Here is a 10,219-nt window from a genome sequence, read left to right on the forward strand (position 1 = left end):
CTGCTCTCTGAGGTAGATGGCTAATAAGTCTTTCTCTATATAGATGACTAATAAGTTTATCTCTGTATGGATGAATAATAAGTCTATCTCTGTATAGATGACTAATAAGTCTATCTCTGAATAAATGACTAATAAGTTTATCTCTGTATAGATGACTAATAAGTCGCTCATTGAATAGATGACTAATAAGTCACTCTCTAAATAGATGACTAATCAGTCAATCTCTGAATAGATGACTAATAAATCACTCTCTGAATAGATGACTAATAAGTCACTATCTGAATAGATGACTAATAAGTCACTCTCTGAATAGATGACTAATAAGTCACTCTCTGAATAGATTTATAAGTCACTCTCTGAATAGATGAATAATAAGTCTATCTCTGGGGATTCGCTCCCTAAGCCATGTGACATTTCAGTCACCTGAGCCTTTTGGCCCTGGCTCTATGTAACTAGCCATTAGACTAGACAAGCACTTTAGTTTTCTTCAACCTTGGGGTTGGTCAAGCATTTAATGCTCATGTTGATTCAATCTAATCATTTCAGCTTGCGTTAAAAACGCTAATACTGTTCTTGAATCATAAGTCAATACCATACGACCAGTTCTCAGTACTATTGTCGATCTTGACTGAAAAGCCACATCTTCACAATCAATACTGACACCAATGTCGTTCCCTGACTAATAAGTAAGTGCTTCCTCAATGAGGTAATGCAAACAGACATATATCATATGTCAAATATGCAGATATAAGGCATTCAGCATGCTTAATCAATAATCACAAGCATAATTATAATCATGCACAATTACAGAGACTCAAGCTCTGGCAAATTCCATATTTCACATTCATGCCATGCCATAATCACATGTATCGCATGCATCACATGTGTTGACACCGTTTTTCGTCAACAGTGAAAGAAGAGCACGTAAACAATAATCAGTAATGGCCAATAAAAATATGACAATACAAACACGTTTTTACGTGGTTTAGCAGTTAAATCTTCCTAGTCCACGAGTCTTTCTTATTAAAACTTAAGAATATCTCTGAAAATCCTTCAAGGATGAATTCTCCAGAGTTTTCCTTAGGCTCACAAAAGTTCGGTCCTTTACAATAGTGCATGGCCTCTCTATTTATAGAGAAGATTGCAGAATACTATCCCACATATTTCTGGTAGTTACTCTATATTTGCAAATAGATTAAATGGCATTAAATGCCTGCAATCCGATGTAAAAGGAAACGTCCCCTGAAGACCAGGGGGCGTATAACTAATCAAATAATATCCCCTGATTGTAGGTGATTTTCAGCAATAAATGTAGACCGCGTCTCTTTATAGATGACTCATTAGGATATTCCAAGTTATTCTCCCATATTATCAAAGCCATATTCTCCCAGGTTTCTTACTGGCTTTTGAGCCATAACACATCCCGAAGTCACATTGCTTCGAGCTCATACGCGCATCAGGCTCGGATCCCCTGATCCGAGGTCATCCTCGAGAACAGATGTACCTCGGGGTCTACCTTTCGAGCTTGCGAGGATTTCGAGGCTACCATCTTTGAAGTCGTCTCAACTTTGCCAGCCCGAAGTTTATATTTCGAATCATATTCCAGACCTTACAAGTTCATCCATTATGAACCCAGATTTCGAGGTCACAATTTTCATGGCTCAAAATCTGGGTATAACATCTTGCCCCCTCAAAAGTATTCGTTCGAATCCCATGAGAAGGAAACTTTTGAACTACTTTCTTCGGGAATCGTACCGTCACATACTTGAGAATGGGCACGTGTCAATTGGGTATTGCCCATTCAGGGTACTCGAGTACCTTGGAAATCTGCCCACGATCATTCGTCTGCCGCCTTTTCGGTACCATCATGTCATCAATCCCTGACCGTTGGATTTTGCAAGGATTTTATTCAACGCCCCAGATTAATCCCCTTTTACCGTCTACATATAAGACCTCGTTCTTCATCTTCCTTCTATATTTCGTTCATCAAAGGAAAGAACAAAAACAAAACCAGAAAGCTCTCCCTGGGAACTTTTTGCTTGTGCATGTTTCCTCAGCCGAAGAAACAGAGGACCGCCAATCTGTTCGAGACCGTAAGCTCATATCTGCAGCCTCTCCTTCAATCAACGATTTCTCTGCAATCGCCATTATTGTGTAAGTGTCCAATCTTTATTTTCCCTTATGCCAGTTTCTGTTCATATTGTTCTTGTTATTTCTATGAATGTACTAGTTTGTTTTCTTAGTACAATACGTTACGTCTCCATACTGGGTTTACATCACTGGCTCCATACCCAGTTTTGGTGTTTGAGCAAGATCTCTATTTTCTGGGTTTTAAAATTTTAAAAGACATTTCTTGTACACTAAGATATCGGGTAAAAAACCTTGGCCTTGAAGAATGCACGATACCCAAGATTACCTTTTCTGGTTATCCGCCACTCTTTTTCCCCTGATTTTCGGGATTTTCGAAAAAAATGTCCACACTCCTCCTTTTTCTCGTGGAATACACGTTCTGACTCTTTAATAAGGGTCTTAGTTTCGAACTCGCTTCGTTCCTAAGCTCCAAGCTTGTCCTGTCAAGCTCGTAACCTTTGAACTCTTGCATGCATGGCCCTCACCATTTTTTCTTTCTCGCTAGATGTCACAGAATCTGGAAAGACGGTGGGGGTCGTTGCTGGCTATCCCTTATTCGCCCAAAACCCCGAGCCCGGAGTCGCTGTTTGCTCGGAATCAACGTCGAATTCGCAAGTATGATCTCGCGCGCGAACAGGAGGATATTCGAGCTCATTATCGCCGCCAAATTGACGAGGTCATAGAGAAGAAAAGGAGGACCCTTCGAGAGGCTATTTACCCAGAATCCAATTCAGGGCCCAGGCCGATCCCACTCGACCCTAAACTGACAGTGACTGTTGCGTACAGCCCGGGAAAGCTCCAATTTTCACTCATGGGGGAGCCTTCTACCTCGCAACCGAGGAGAGACATCTTCGAGGCCGAGCATTATTGGAGCTCGGTTACCTCGACAAATTAGATAACTGATATTCTGGCCCTCCATGGCCTCAGGTTGTCGAGCTCCTTGAGGTGTCGAGCTCCGACCGCTATCGAGCGGAGCTGCTACGCCCCTGGGAACCCTGACAACAAGCTGAGGTACGCGGCATGGAGTCAAGAACACATGAAGGCAGGAGCGCTATTGCCTTTGAAGTCTTTTTTCAAGGACTTCACGGATTTTGTTGGGTTGGCTCCATTCCAGCTCAACACCAATTCTTACAGGGTACTATCTGCCCTGAGGTCGCTATACCACGAGCTGAAGTGGGAAGGACCTTCGCCACAAGAGATTTTGTATCTCTTCTGTCTGAAAAGTAATCCCTCCCGAGCTCGGGGAGGAGATGGCTTTTACTACCTTTCGAGCTATCCCAAAGAGAAAAAGGTGTTTGAGGATCTCCCTAATCATCCACCTGATTTCAAAAAAGCCTTCTTCTGGACAGATGGCCTGTCCCCGTCTCGATGCTACTCATTCAGGTGGATTCGTAAGTATTCCAACCTTCTTTATTTCTGTGCTTGGGTTCTTATTTGTAGGTTCGTACTTAGTTTCAATGTGTCTTATTTTCCAGCCAATTTCCTCCGTCCTACTCCCGACGAGGCAATGAAGGGGCATAGAGAGGCCCTGATCCAACTCCCTTACGGCAGGAGGTCTCTCTCGTGCCTTTTGCATGAGGATAAGCTCCGAGCTTGCGGGCTTTTGGGAGATGGCCAGTCCACCTCGGACTGGTCCAACAAGAAGTATGATCATTGGGAGCAGGTGCCTTTGCCCACAGGCATCCTTCCCCCGAGGAGAGAGGTGAGGCCTCCACCTCCAGCTCGCCGAAGGAGTCCACCGTCGGGGAATGAGGCTAATGACGAAGGCTCGAGCTCAGACTCGGATGAAGAAGGTAAAGTCATCCTTACCTCGAGAATTTGGTCCCCCACCTTGTTAAAGCATAAACCCGATAGGTTAGTTTCATGCCCGTATGATAGATACCACTTCTATATATGGACTCGGGTAGACGATCGAGTTCATAGGTTTGATAGTTGGCTCGGGAAGTATGACACCATGTACAGTCTAAACAAGGTGTGGAACGGGATAGCCGTCCAATACGGGACCAATGATTATGGGGACCTTTTGAGGTTGACGCCCACCTATAGGGAAGGTACTCCCCCCGCCTCCTCTGAAGATGGGGGAATTTCATGGTCCCCGAGCTCGAGCTCGAGGGGGAGTTCCAGTTAGGTTTCTTCTATCACTGCTTTGTATATCTATGCGATCTTGAATCACCTTATATACTATTCCCTCTTTTTGTTATGATTCACATTGTGGTGTGACTGTGCAGGAAAGATGGACTCCGACCTCGACAATATCATCGAGAGTGGTGGCGCCAAAAGGAGTAAGCGTCCCAGGGCGGGGTCGCGAAAGGTGGACCGGCCTGCCAAAGTCCCCAAGAGGACCGAGAAGACACCTCCTCCCCCAGCTCCGCCTATTACCAGTTCCATCACAGCGCCGTCCTCGCAGGTCGGTGCCTCAACCGTGGCACCGACTTCGCAGGTCGATGCCTCTATCATGACCGGGCCCCTACTTCCTATGGTGGTTCGGCCGACACTTGGTCCGCCTCCTAGAAAGCTTTCTGCTTCTCGAACTCACAAGCTGTCAGTTTCTACTCACATGGAGGAGTATGTAATTGACAATGCAGCTGGGTCCCATGGGTCTACGCTGGGCTCGGATGTCATGTCCCGAATCGGCCAAAGCTTCAGCAGTCTCGAAGCTCCTCAATGGAAATACCTGAACAACGCTCGAGATTGCACTGCTCTCTATGAGAAGAGTATCGAGCTTGCTGCCGCAGTAAGTTTTCTTCTACTTCTTTGTTATATTTACACAGTCCTGGTATTAATGACGGTTTTTTCTTTTGTTAGTCTCTTGCCTTTACTGCCCAGCTGAACTATAAGTTGAATAATGAGATCCACTCGAGCAAGTCTTATGTTCAGGAGGAAAAGGATCTTCAACTCAAGGCGAGTGATGACCTGAAGGTAGCAAACGACAAGCTTGAGGCAGGAGCTGAGGAGCTTAAGGCCAAAGCGTCCGAGCTTGAGAGGCTGAATACTAGGCTCGCGGAGCTCGAGAAAGAGAATGCCAGGCTCGCGGAGCTTGAGAAGGAGAACGCTCGGCTCCATGAGGCTAACAAAAAGCTCAAAGAAGATCAAGCCGCTACCTTTGACATAATTAAGGGCGAGAAGGCTCGTCTCCTTGCTGAATATAAGGAGAAGAAAGACCAAGCGGTTGACTCAGCCATGTATAGATTGTGGGCCAACAACGAAGACCTGGATACTAGTTTCTTAGGTCCTCTTGAGGCGAAGCTTCTGGATAAGTGGAATGCTCGGCTCGAGGCAGAAGAGGCTGCTCGGGAGGCCGCCTCCGAATGTGCTCAGGAGGATAGTCATGCTATTCGTCCTGAGGGATCCAATGCTGCTGATGCTGAGAAGGCCAAGGAGACTCCTCCTTCTTGAATCTGATCTCGGGGGAATCTTATCTTGGGGCTGCGTCCCCTTATTTTTGTAATTACTTTAATTTATGCCTACAGGGCTGATACAATTTCTTTTTATATTAACTTATATATGCTTTACATTTCCTGGCTCGAAATATTTTGCATATTTTATATTAATGAGTTTATGTTTATTTCTTCATACAAACATAGTTTGGATTTAAGCTCGAAACTCGATGCATTCACGCATAGTTTGTTCGAATTATCCACTTCTGATCACGTTATTCATCAAAATCGGATATTACTTTAACCATGAACTCGAAAGTACTTATATGGTATGTAATGTGAATGGTTTAGTTATATCTTTTTTCTTAGTTACTTTTTCTCGTCCTCGGTTTTTACTCCAAGGTTAAGAGTTCAAAACTATTTTCCTTTAAGATATTCCAGCCTCAATCTCGACTTATCTCGAAGTAGGTTTAGGTTCCTACTTATCGTCGATTAGTTTTGGCTGGTTTGCTCCAAACCTGTTAAATTTGCACATCTGGTTAAATCCAAACGTTATTATCTTTTGATAATTTGGTTGTCCAAACTATTTAAGCTCGCATATCTGGTTACATCCAAATACTTTTATGCTTTTGATAGTTTGGTTATGTCCAAACTATCTAAACTCGCGTATCTGGTTATATCCAAATACTTTTATGTTTTTGATAGTTCGGTTATGTCCAAACTATCTAAGCTCGCGTATCTGGTTACATCCAAATACTTTTATGTTTTTGATAGTTCGGTTATGTCCAAACTATCTAAGCTCGTGTATCTGGTTATATCCAAATACTTTTATGTTTTTCGTGTATGTTATTTTATTTTTTAAGCTGATGGTATATGTACCAATGATGCCCCCTTAATATCCTATGAGTGTGACCATAGGTTATTAAATTAAGAGAGATTGCAAAAATAAAAAGAGATAACATATTGAACGAAATAGATCCTTATTTAATGGAATTCGAAAATAGAAAAATTAGTACAGATAATCAATCATGGTTACAAGCAACACACTTCCTATACTACTGATAGTAAGGTCTAAGGTGTTCGCCATTCCATGCTCGCGGTACCAGGCTCCCGTCCAATCTCGCAAGTTTGTACACACCGGACCGGATGACTGACTCTATCTGGTATGGTCCTTCCCAATTCAGCCCGAGCACACCAGCTGCTGGATCTCGTGTCGCCAAGAATACGCGTCTTAACACCAGATCTCCCACACCGAATCTTCGATCTCGAACCCTCTTGTTGAAATACCTGGTAGCTCATTGCTGGTAGGCAGCGTTCCTTAGCTGAGCCTCGTTTCTTTTTTCTTCGATCAAGTCTAAGGTTTCTTCGAGATGAGTGTGGTTCGAGTCTTGGTCGTAAATTCGAGTTCGGACTATTGGAATTTCGACCTCAATAGGCAACATAGCCTCACATCCGTATGCTAGAGAGAACGGGGTATGTCCCGTTGAAGTTCGAGCAGTGGTCCTATAACCCCATAGGACTTGGGGCAATTCTTCGGGCCAACGTCCCTTTGCTTCCTCCAAATTTTTCTGTAATGAACTTTTAAGAGTTTTGTTTACAGCCTCGACCTGGCCATTTGCCTGAGGATGAGCCACTGATGAAAAACTCTTTATTATTCCATTCTTTTCACAAAAGTTGGTAAACAAGTCGCTATCGAACTGGGTTCCGTTATCGGACACAATCTTCCTCGGCACCCCATATCGGCATACAATGTTCTTTACCACGAAGTTAAGGACTTTTTTGGAAGTTATTGTTGCCAGCGGTTCAGCTTCCGTCCACTTTGTGAAGTAATCCACCGCGACTACAGCATATTTTACTCCACCTTTGCCAGTTGGGAGAGAGCCAATGAGGTCGATTCCCCATACTGCGAATGGCCATGGGGATGTCAACATGGTCAGCTCGGATGGTGGAGCTCAAGGAATCGTGGCGAATCTCTGGCATTTGTCGCATTTCTTTACATATTCGAAAGAATCTGACTTAATGGTGGGCCAAAAATATCCTTGGCGTATGATTTTCTTGGACAGGCTATGCCCCCCAGTATGGTCTCCACAGAATCCTTCGTGAATTTCTTCGATGATCCTCTTGGCTTCGGGTGGAGTTACGCACCGTAGTAATGGCATGGAATACCCCCTTCTATATAGCTTTCCGTCCATTATGGTGTATCGGGGAAGCTGATACATTAACTTTCGAGCCTTTCTCCGGTCTAGGACACCGGTCTCGAGATATTCCACTATCGGGGTCATCCATGTTGGCTCGGACTCAATCATACATACGTCTTCCTCCTCCGGCTCGTTAATGCTAGGTGACGAGAGGTGTTCTATGGGGACAACGTTTAGTTCATCATTCTCAGCGGAGGTAGCAAGCCGAGCTAAAGCATCTGCATTTGAGTTCCGCTCTCGGGGAACCTGTTCGATCGCATAAAATTCGAAACATTCTAATGCAAATTTTGCCTTCTCTAAGTAAGCTGCCATCCTTGTGCCACGAGCCTGGTATTCTCCCAAGATTTGATTAACCACAAGCTGGGAGTCACTGTAGCAATGTATAGCTTTGGCTTTGAGCTCTTTTGCTACACGAAGTCCCGCGAGTAAAGCCTCGTATTCGGCTTCATTATTCGACGCTTTGAATTCGAATCTCAAGGCAGAATGAAATCTGCTTCCTGCGGGGGTAATCAAAATGATTCCTGCCCCCGATCCATTTTCATTGGATGAGCCATCGACGTATAGTTTCCACAGCTCGTGGGCTGGGGTTATGACTTCGTCGTTGGTCATACCAGTACATTCCACTATAAAGTCCGCCAACGCCTGCGCCTTAATGGTCGTTCTCGGGTGGTAGGTGATCTCGAACTATCCAAGCTCAACAGCCCATTTAAGAAGTCGACCTGAAGCTTCTAGTTTAGACAAGACTTGCCTAAGTGGTTGATCAGTCAACACATGGATGGGATGTGCTTGGAAGTAGGGGCGGAGTTTACGAGATGAATGAATTAGACTAAGCGTTAGCTTCTCCATCAGGGGGTATCTCGTCTCTGCCCCCAGTAATCTTTTACTGATGTAGTAAACGGGTTTTTGTACCTTATCTTCTTCTCGAACTAGTACTACGCTTATTGCGTGTTCGGTGGTGGAAAGGTATAGGTACAGTACTTCTCCCGTTTCAGGTTTTGACAAGATAGGGGGTTCGGCGAGGTACTTTTTAAGTTCCTGGAATGCTAGCTCGCACTCCTCTGTCCATTCAAACTTCTTTCCACCTCTCAACAGGTTAAAAAATGGGAGGCAACGGTCCGTAGACTTCGAAATAAACCTACTTAGGGCCGCCATCCTGCCGGTCAAACTTTGGACATCCTTGTGTCTTCGAGGCGAGGGCATGTCAATCAGGGCCTTTATCTTGTTGGGGTTGGCCTCGATTCCACGAGAGTTCACGATAAAGCCCATAAATTTTCCTGAAGATACCCCAAAAGTGCACTTCTGAGGATTCAGGTTCATGTTATACTTTCGGAGCACGCCAAAACACTATTCGAGGTCATCAACATGGTTATCGTTAAGTTGAGATTTGATAAGCATGTCATCAACATAAACCTCCATGTTGTTGCTTATCTAATCTGAAAACATCATGTTCACGAGCCGCTGGTATGTGGCCCCAGCATTTTTTAGCCCGAATGGCATGACATTGTAACAGTATAGCCCCTTATCCGTTATGAAGCTCGTATGTTCTTGGTCAGGGGCATGCATGGGAATCTAGTTATATCCCGAATAGGCATCCATGAAGGACATCAGGCCATGCCCCGCCGTGGCATCCACAAGCTGGTCAATCCTCAGTAATGGAAAATAGTCTTTCGGGCAAGCTTTGTTGAGCTCTGAATAGTCAATACAGGTCTGCCATGTCCCATTGGGTTTTGGGACCAACACTGGATTGGCTACCCAGTCAGGTTAAAAGGCATCCCTAATGAATCGGTTTGCTTTCAACCTATCGACCTCCTCTTTTAGTGCCTTCTTTCTGTCTTCGTCCAATTGTCTTCGCTTTTGTTGCTTCGGAGGGAAGCTTTTATCTATATTCAGTGCGTGGCTAGCTATATTCAGACTTATTCCCACCATGTCCGAGTGTGACCACACGAAGACATCCTGGTTCTTCTTCAAAAAGCAAATTAGTTGCTATTTTGTCTCATCTTGGAGGTATTTTCCAACCTTCACCTTTTTCGAGGGATTGGTCTCTTCGAGCTGAATTTCTTCGAGCTCTTCCAAGGGTTCAAGGTCAGCTTTCTCCTCAACCCTTGGATCGATCTCTTCATCAATTTCTAAGACTGTCCCGTCTTTATTTTGAATAATGACGAGTGTTTGTGCGCTCGTCTGTTTCTTTCCTCTCAAGGAAATGTTGTAGCACTCCCTCCCAGCCAATTGATCTCCTTTCAATGTTCCAACACCGCTTGGGGTTGGAAACTTAAGGTCCAGATGCCTTACCGATGAGACTGCCCCCAGCCCAACCAGGGCGGGTCTCCTGAGCAGCACATTGTAGGCTGATGGTAGATCTACTACCACGAACTCCACCATCTTGGTTGCTGAGACTGGGGAGTCTCCCAAGGTCACGGGGAGCTCGATGGATCCCATACAGGCGGTCCCTTCTCCTGAAAAGCCGTATAAAGTAGTTGCACATGCTTTTAGGTCACGAAGGGAGAGTCCCATCTT

The sequence above is a fragment of the Humulus lupulus genome, chromosome X, assembly GCF_963169125.1.
Source record: "Humulus lupulus chromosome X, drHumLupu1.1, whole genome shotgun sequence".
In the NCBI taxonomy this organism is placed as follows: domain Eukaryota; kingdom Viridiplantae; phylum Streptophyta; class Magnoliopsida; order Rosales; family Cannabaceae; genus Humulus; species Humulus lupulus.